The sequence below is a fragment of the Ascaphus truei genome, chromosome 5 (genome assembly GCF_040206685.1).
Source record: "Ascaphus truei isolate aAscTru1 chromosome 5, aAscTru1.hap1, whole genome shotgun sequence".
NCBI classification, from domain to species: Eukaryota; Metazoa; Chordata; class Amphibia; order Anura; family Ascaphidae; genus Ascaphus; species Ascaphus truei.
Window position 1 is genome coordinate 275,266,962 of NC_134487.1, and position 9,344 is coordinate 275,276,305.

Consider the following 9,344-nt stretch of genomic DNA (forward strand, 5'->3'; position numbering starts at 1 on the left):
TTAGGAAACTCAAAAGTTCTAAGTACACAGGCATGTACAGTGTTATTACAACTATTTATGTTCACTTTCACACACATTTTCGGTTAAGGAACTGATGTTGTTAGTTAATCATAAATACAGAACATACAATAAGTGTTTGTTCAATATTTACACATGTAAATGTAAAACTTATGTTATTGTTATATATAGTTGCCCCTGGAGGACATGTGTCACCTGAGATGGAACAAGTGTCTTCACCTGGGTCAGCCAGCTCAACACAACTAGAAGGTGAGTGTATCATTTGCTGGCCATATAATATGTGCTCTTCTATATGTTATGTTGTCATGTTCATTATTTGTTTTGCACATCTTCTTTAAATAGGATTACTTAGTGTCAGTGCAAATTAAGTGTAAGGCAACATGTATTGTGTTAGTGATGTGAACTATCATGTAGGACTTCTGAGTTTAGAGCAACTTTTCATTCATTCATATTTCATACTGAGTCCAAACATTATTCGTAAGTCAAGGTAGTTTTTAATGTGAGGTTATAAAACGTATGCTAACATGTTAGGTGTTACTTAGGACACAGTACAATTACATAGTAACACAGCATACATTAACATGCCATTTAATAATGTGTACATTTCTTTTTAGAACATCATGGTGATGAGGATGATGAGTATGATGAGGATGACGCCGCAGAAGAGACTGAAATACAATCATGTGACCATGAAGAGGTGCCAATAGAAACTGTTGTACCGCCAAATCGTCCATCAACTTCCACATACGATGCAATTGTAGCTTCAGAGGGAAAAATAGTGGACGCAGAAAATCGTCGCCATTCAGACATGATGACAGTGCTGGAAAGAATGATTGGACTGCAGGAAGAAACAGTATCACAATTGGCACATCTCCACAGAGTCTTCATTGAAGTGCCTAAACAGTTGCAAAAAATCAACACCTCATTCGAAGCATTAGTTGTTCAGCAAACACAAGCTAATTACTGGAGAATGACTAATGTACCACAATTCAACACCTCACAGCCAGGATCTGTTCATGCAGGTCAGTTTTCACCACATTCATCTGATATTCATTCACCAGGCCCAAATGTTACAGGTCAAGTAGCAGACATTGCTGTGCAGGTTCCTGACGACATCCTACCGCTGCCATCTGTACAAATTCAGCAGCTGACACCTACAAAGGAGGCCACAAAAAGAAAATACAAGCAGTTACTACTGACCAGTTTTTGGTCAAAAACAAAAAAAGACTCACATGAAACAGACCGACCATCACTTGTGCAGTGTCTACCAACTTGCTCACATGTGTCAGTGGGCACAAGCTCTGTCGGTGAGTCACTTGCCACAAGCCCTGTCCGTGAACAGTCAGTACCCACAAGCCCTGTAGGTGAGTCACTGCCCAAAAGCCCTGTAGGTGAATCGCTGCCCAAAAGCCCTGTAGGTGAATCGCTGCCCAAAAGCCCTGTAGGTGAATCGCTGCCCAAAAGCCCTGTAGGTGAATCACTGCCCAAAAGCCCTGTAGGTGAGTCACTGGCCAAAAGCCCTGTAGGTGAGTCACTGCCCAAAAGCCCTGTAGGTGAGTCACTGGCCACAAGCCCTGTAGGTGAGTCACTGGCCACAAGCCCTGTAGGTGAGTCACTGGCCACAAGCCCTGTAGGTGAGTCACTGGCCACAAGCCCTGCCCGTGAAGTGCCAGAGGCCACTCAAAGTGGCTCTGTTGTGCCTAAAGTTGGTGGCAAAAGAAAAAGGAAAATTCAAGAGACAACAAGCAGGCCTGTTACTCGCTCGCAAAAGGAACAAAAAAAATAAATGTTATAATTCAGAAAATATGTCTTTGGCCTTGTTTTGTTGACTTCAGATTATCTAATTACTATTGTATGTATGCTGAAGACTGTGTTGTTTCCAAACTTTCAACTATGTTCTTGTACACGTGAAGTTTTGGAAATGTTAACACTCATAATTAATTGTGTTATAAATATTTATGTTTTAATCGTCTGTTCAGTAATGGTCCACCAGGAGCCAGTTGCTAAGTTTAGAGAAGCTGCCATTGACTTTGCAGCAAAACATTGCATTTGGGTGTGTTAATTGATGTAAGAATTGCATATGCATATTAGTCACATGCAATTATAAAAACACCTAAGTAAGTGCAAACATCTTTCTTGTACGTGTACAGCAGGATTATGTGTAAATTATTACTTACCTTTGCCTTGCTTGGCCATTGTAATTTTGTCCTTTAATCATTTGTGTGTTCGTTTCAATAACATCTCAGAATGTATAATAATATATATATATATATATATATATATATATATATATATATATATATATATATATATATATATTACTATATATATATATATAGTACTATATATATATAGTACTATATAGTACTATATAAACTGGTATACATGTATTTTACAAACTAATACACTTCATGCTTCCTTGTGAAAACACTATTTTAATAATACAGGCCTAATGTTTGAGAAATATCCTAAGTATGAGACTCTAACAGTATTGTGCTTAAACAAATGTTTATTACTTAATTCAATCATGTTTCTCACCATTTAAATAGGTTTCATACAAGGTATACTTAATGCCATCAATGTTGTGTGTACTCCTGCAATATTAAAAAAAATAAAATATAATATATAAATATATATATATTTTTATAAGAGAGATATATTTATATATATATATATATATACACACGTATTTAAACTCATGCAGACAGGGAGTTAACCAGACTTTCACATACACACAGAAATGTAAGCGGGGAAAAAACATTTCTTTTTGCAGGTGTGTTTTTACTGATATGCCTGGCTAAGAAATATTTTCACACAGTGGTCTTTGTTAGTTTTCAAAAAAACACTATGTGAACGCATTCAAAGTCTAGGGATGTTTTTCACAAACGAGATAAAAGAAGGAGAAATGTTTCTCCCACAGTCCCATATCACGAACCACAACTGTTAACCCAATTAGACAAACAAATCCAATTGGCGTTTGAAATAAGGAGTCAAAGTAGTTAGTTTTGTTGACCTTGACAAGGAAAAACAGGAGTTTGTTAGCCATTCAGCACATTCATTTTGATGAGCAAATAACACAGACCTGCACACAGCTTTTGTGCTACTCAGACATGGCTGATGAATTCGTTAACAATATTAATCCCCTTTTAGGGTATAAGTACATGATCTGTGAAGCCATCTTGAACAGTCGCGGACAGAAAGCAAGCACACGCCAAATCGATGATTTCATTCGAGCAAAATATCCTTATTACCAAGACCGTAAGCATGCACGGAATTTTAATTCCTCAATAAGATTCACTTTATCAAGTAATGACTTTTTTGAACGTGACCAGGATAAGCTACAACACACCTATGGTTTCTGGAAGATTGCCCCGGAAAAACAATTTCTCCTGAAAGACGGCACTTATATTGTCGTGAAAGGCATATTTATTCCTAATGGCAATAGCAATGTATCCGCTACTACTGATCCGTTTGAATCGATACGTGCTGCAATATCTGCAGCCTCCATTCCTGAAACCCACATTGTACAAGAACAAAAGTACTATGATTATGTACCAAGCCTTTCAGCTGAAAATGCATTGGAATGGGAACCCGAAGAAATGAACCTACCTCCCGACCAATTATTTGAAGAAAGCAGTGGCGATTCCTATGAGCGCATCCTGGAGGAGATATGTGCCATACTGGATTCAGCGGTTGGGTTAAGCGTGGATGAAAATGCCTTGCATTTCTGGAGCGACCAGTTGCAGCCAGGCGAAGAGTTAATTCTAGAAGAATGGTAAATATAACAATCGTTATGCGTTGACTCTGCGTTAAAATTTTTTTTTTTTTTGTAACCACCATTTTCACTTTCAATGCGTGGATACAGCGTAACATTGCAGACTGCATAACATGTAGCGATCACAAACAAATTGTTTCCTAATACAATATAGTAGAACCTGAAAGAGTAGTACACATTGCTGACGGAATAAATATACGTACTTTCCTATCCCTTTAAACATATTAGCAACATTTTTCCATTACTCTAACACATACCTGTTTTGTTATCATGCAACATCTACAACATTGAAAACCGGGTCCACCACGTATGACGTGGGACCCTTGTCATGGGCCAAGGCGTCCTTAAAAAGGATTACTGATGTAAGTCCCGCCCCCAAGCGACGTGCGCGCCTCAAAGCCTATTGGCTGTCATGTTTTGTTATAGTAACGGTAACTGCAGTGTGTGATGCGTGCGGCTCAGTGTTTGTAGGCGTACCCTGGGCGTTAGCCGAATGTTAATTGAGTGGGAGGAGTGTTAGCGTGCGTTTCACGCTGGCTTAACATGACGTCACACGTATTGCATTTGCGCATTGTGTTATCGGCCGTGCTTTCTGTTCAAACACGTCTGTTTAAAAAGAATACAGATGTACTCGTTTAGAACGAATGTAGTTTCGTCTTCATTGTATTTGAAATAAAGATGTTATGTTTACTGGTATTTTCAACATGTATTGAACGCACAACGTACGCTTTGTTTTGCGCATGCGCTAACAGTTAGTGGAGCCAAGCGTGAAGTGCGTGCGCACACAAAGATGTGCGCGCACATCTTTCAGTATACAGGCAACGTTCACTTCTTATACATAGTTATGCCTGCTACAAATTTAAAGAAACATTACATACTGATGAACAGTTTTACTTCTAACATATAAGTGACTGACGTGTGTATCTACACAATCATATAGAGCTGCGTAACGCGTTGTCACGGATGCATATCTAGTAAGGTGCCATCTTTGACCATCATGTGTTTGCTGTATTTCAGAGATGTCGGGGAAGATACAATCGGATCAATGTATGATTTCAGAAGAGTCTACCTTTATATGAGATGATTGTGAGGAGGAGCCACCGACTACTATACTACATATGGAACTAATTTTATATTGCTTGCAGCGCTTATTAACAAACAATTAAAAATGTGATACCCTTATGCCTATATTGCATAAGCACTTAATTAACATAATGATGTTGCAAAAGAGTGCCTCATGAATTTTTATTGAGTGTTCTTTAATGACTACTAACATTTTATGACATGGTGTGTTTTATATATAACAACCATTCCCACTCTGCTAACACATTTGTGTATTCTAATATGTAATGGAACGTATGACTGTCGAAACTATGTAACAATAATAATAATAATATGAGCATGTTCATGTATAGGGCTGCTAGTTGTACGCAGCGATTTACAGACACATGTTTCAGCCTGAGGTCCCTGGCCCGTGGAACGTACAAATGTTTTTTTGCCGCATGAGGCACAGGGAGATAAAGTGACTTGGCCAAGGTCACAAGGAGCCCACACCGGGAATTGTACCAGACTCCCCTGCTTCAAACTATCAGTGCCAGTGTGTGTCTTTACTCAGTGAGCCACTCCTTCTCCCAATGTAAAGGACACTTACAACCAAGTAGCCATTTATTTTTAAAATCTCTTGTTACATGGGTATGTAGATAAAATGGTTTGGGACTGTAGCAAATAATGTTACTGGCCAGATGTTATGGTCCCCTCCAATGCATGATGTTCTGAATATGACATCACCATCATGTTATGAAGTACGTTTCTGTGTATATTTCATTAACCTAACTAACTATAGTTTACTGTGTTTATTAATCGTTTAGCAATACATAGTATAGTCAATATGATGATATAAGCTACCATAATAAAGCTGGTGTTATCATTTGTCGGTGTTATACATGGATCCTACACCAATTGATAGAGACACAAACAGTTGTCTTAAAAAGTGTGTCTATGCTAGTGATGAATGTGCTCCCGTAAGTAAACAAATAAGTACAGTTATCCCCTTTTCTCCAACCACCTCTATATTACATTAATGGAAATTATAAGGAAACATACATAAAATGTGATGAAATGTGAGTAATCATTTTGTAATACAATGCACATGAAAGCTCAAGAGTAGCTAAATGCATATATATGATACAGAAAGTACATATATGTAACATTTGTGTTTAAACCAATATGTTGGGTTTTTAGTTCCAATAATTATAGGAAGATTGAGGTAGCCACATCTTATGAGAGATGTCAGCAAATATACATACCATGATCAGTCATACTGCAAATATACCTATAATGCAAAGGAACAATATATAAATTGCAAACATTGACATGCCATCTTCAGTACCGTAAAGAACACATCAAAGTGTGTATTTGGTGTTAAATGTGCAACACCATGTATATTTAATGACATTCAAAATGTAAATCAGCCTGGTGTACACATCATCTGGATGTACATGTTACACTGCACCAATAACATTGTATGTAAGCATACTAGAAGCATGAATGATTATGGGCATAATATGTGTTTTGTCTTAGCATAAGGAATAACACAATGCTAAAATATTATTGCTTAGTTACCCAAGTTGTATTCACATACACACAACTAAAGTACAATTGAAGAGGGATTATATAACCTGTGCAACAATAACATACCGGTGCCACATCCCTTTGTGCACACAGCAGAGAAAAGAAAGGTGTGCAACCCATATTCATCTGTGTCCTAACAGAAGGTTATATAAAGAAACATTATTGTTAATATAACATAATTAAACTATAAAAGTAGTACTAGGAACATATGAGTTTGTACTTACAAGAAAAAAATGAATTGATGAGATTCTGTCGTGTCTGGCCACCACTGGCTGTTTGTTCATTTTCAGCAGCTACATGGGTGGGATGCTCGTCTACCAAAGCCTCAGCTAGGTCTGACTGTACATTGTGCCTGAGTGCAACATTGTGCAAAATGCAACAGGCAAGGATAATATCAAGACACTTTTGGAGGCTTGTATAGAAGAGCCCCACCAGTTCTGTCCAGACACCTAAACCTGGTCTTGAGTAGGCCAAATGTCCTCTCTATAACAGATCTTGTAGATATATGGGCTGCATTGTACCTCTCCTCTGCTTCAGTTTGAGGGTTTAGCACCGGAGTCAAGAGCCACGGCCTAATTCCGTATCCTGAGTCACCTATAATGAATGGAGCACACATAAGCTGACATTAGTGATCAAATTGTACAATGCCAACATTCCTAAATCAACATGTGTTTTGTGTTAGAACATGTAAATATGTACTCACCCAGCAGCCAACCAGGTTCAAAATGTCCCTCTTCGAACGCATGGAAGACTGAAGAGTTCCTCAGGATAGAGGAATCGTGACTGGAACCAGGGAACTTGGGTACCACATGCATTATCCTCATCGTGGCATCACATACCACCTGTACATTGAGTGAATGGTAGTGCTTCCGATTGCGGTACACATGCTCACTCTGACTAGGTGCAATCAAAGCAACATGTGTGCAATCGATTGCACCCAGCACAGATGGTATCCCTGCTATATTATAAAAGCCAGTCCTGACTTCCAGCCACTCTGTTGCCTCTGTAGGAAAATGAATATAATTCCTAGCGCGTCTATTGAGTGCATAGAGAAACTGGGTCAAGGCCCGCGAGAATGTAGATTGCGAGACCCCGCCCACTATGCCCACAGTTGTCTGGTATGACGCGGAAGCAAGATAATGTAATGAGCACAGCATTTTAACAAGCCCAGGGACTGCACGACCTCTGGCTGTGAAAAAATCTCCTCATAAAGAGATAAGATTGCTGCTGAACTCAAACGATAGCGACTTACAATCTCCTCCTCACTCATCCCATCTAACAGGGTTCTCTCCCTGTACAGACGCGGACGAGGCACAAGTTGTCTCCTCTGTCTTCTCCTCTGATCTCCTGTCCCTCGGCCTGTCCCTCTCCCTGTCCCTGTCGTATCCGCGTCACTGTCACTGTCCCTCGGTGTGTCCCTACCTTGCCCTATATCATTCTCTTGATCAGCAAGCATGTCATAGAAAAGAATGTTCCTGCGTCTCCTAAACATTCGCAACATTTTGAAATGAGTAGCTGTGAATGAGCAGGTAATGTGCGTCCTTTAAATAGGTATGTGATGATGTCAGGTGACATAGTAAAATGCAAGGTGTTACATTAACATAATAAAGTACTTCTGTGGCAAGCTGTGTGCACTTGTTGTTCTAAGTATTTGTTGTGTGTATTCTGCAGGGAATGATGATATTTGGCAATGATGTGACGTGAAGCTTTGTACAAAGATTGCTTGCAAATAAATAGTTGCATGTGCAATGCATGTAACACTTGTGAACGCAAGAGTCAGTCATGTAATGAGACAAAAAGGCTGAGATTGACGTGGGAAAAGTTTTGTGTAACATGTGTAATTATCCATGTTATTGTGACATGTTGGCAACAATGAATAGTCGTGTGCATATGCATGCATTTGTGTAAGGAGGATAGTTGGTATAGAATGAGTTTACAAGGTGTCCCAATGATGAATTACTGTACATGTGTGTATAAGTTAGGTTGAAGTGCTTGTAATGCAACGGTTACAATGTAAACATGCAATGTGATTGAGCGTCCAATAAGTGACGTCATGAAAATAGGGAGGACCCAAACGTAGATGTAAACATGAGAATTTAGATGTAGATGAAGGTTTAAAGATGCGTGACACATTACAAGCATTGTGTAATGTAAAGGAACATGAATATACGGTGTATGTGTGACATGTGTGACATCATGTAAATAATTGTCGCTGAGTTGAGTAAAATGTGTGATATGATGTGAGGTTCTCCTTTAAGAGTGTAGTATAGTATTTTCCCTTGCCACATCATCACATGATGAGTAATGTGACCCGCAAATGCTGAAAACATGTAAAAGTCGAATGTTATGCAAATAAGACACATCAGCTGTGACACAATGCAGGGAATGCCCCCACACTGTAATGCAAATGACGTTTGTATTGTGAGCAATGAAACGTAAACAGTACTATACTGTTATACGTCCCCGCTCCATTGACTTCCATTGATGTACAGAAGATTTTTTTTTTCTAAGTGCCGTTCCGGCAGCCTTAGCGATCGTTCTCCCGTCCAAAATGCCAACTTTAGTTGGCGGGAGAAATCGGCCATAACATCTCAATTTCGTAGTGCCGATCAGCCCCGATAAGCTGTTTTTTTTTGTTGAATCCAGCCGATTTAAAAAAGTGGCGATCAGTGTCGAAAACAGGCTTATCGGCAGGCGACTGGCCATAACCAAATTATCGGCTCCGAAACCTGGCGATATGAAGCACTTATCGGCGCTTACTGAATCTCAAACCCAATTTTGGCTATAACATGGCCATATTTCCCTTATCAACGCTTACTGCATGAGGCCCATAGTCTCCCTCTCCACTCCCCTAGGGGAGGAAGTACAAACTTGGCAGAGCCCTGCACAGTTGTTAGGGTAGACCAGCCTCTCTCAAGGA

The 9,344-nt window shown here is 39.3% G+C and overlaps 1 long non-coding RNA gene across 2 annotated transcripts; it reads right to left on the reverse strand.

The window, feature by feature from the left end:
* Positions 1-215: 215 nt before the first annotated feature.
* Positions 216-6,557, reverse strand: LOC142495963 (uncharacterized). Of its 2 annotated transcripts, XR_012801870.1 has the most exons (5): positions 6,491-6,557; positions 6,100-6,125; positions 3,628-3,782; positions 2,557-2,612; positions 216-1,172 (listed from the first exon to the last, which is right to left on the reverse strand). It is a non-coding gene; the product is annotated as an uncharacterized LOC142495963 (long non-coding RNA). The 2 variants fall into 2 exon arrangements; XR_012801869.1 differs by lacking the exon at positions 2,557-2,612 and having other exon boundaries at positions 228-1,172.
* Between the last annotated feature and the right edge of the window lie 2,787 nt (positions 6,558-9,344).